The sequence below is a fragment of the Hypanus sabinus genome, unplaced genomic scaffold, assembly GCF_030144855.1.
Source record: "Hypanus sabinus isolate sHypSab1 unplaced genomic scaffold, sHypSab1.hap1 scaffold_1579, whole genome shotgun sequence".
In the NCBI taxonomy this organism is placed as follows: domain Eukaryota; kingdom Metazoa; phylum Chordata; class Chondrichthyes; order Myliobatiformes; family Dasyatidae; genus Hypanus; species Hypanus sabinus.
In genome coordinates, this window is record NW_026779658.1 from 17,125 (window position 1) to 17,500 (window position 376).

The window sequence follows — 376 nt, forward strand, 5'->3', positions numbered from 1 at the left end:
GCAACATACATGTACATTGACAATACATACAGCAGGTCCGGGAACAGTTATTAACCATCAGGAGGGAGGTACAGGAGCCTCAGGGCCCACACCACTGGGTTCAGGAACAGTTATTATCCCTCAGCCATCAGGAAGGAGGTACAGGAGCCTCAGGTCCCACACCACCAGGTTCAGGAACAGTTATTACCCCTCAGCCATCAGGAAGGAGGTGCAGGTGCCTCAGGACACACACCACCAGGTTCAGGACCAATTATTACCCCCTGAACCATCAGGAAGGAGGTACAGGAGCCTCAGGACCCACACCACCAGGTTCAGGAACAGTTATCGCCCCCAACCATCAGGAAGGAGGTACAGGAGCCTCAGGACCCACACCACC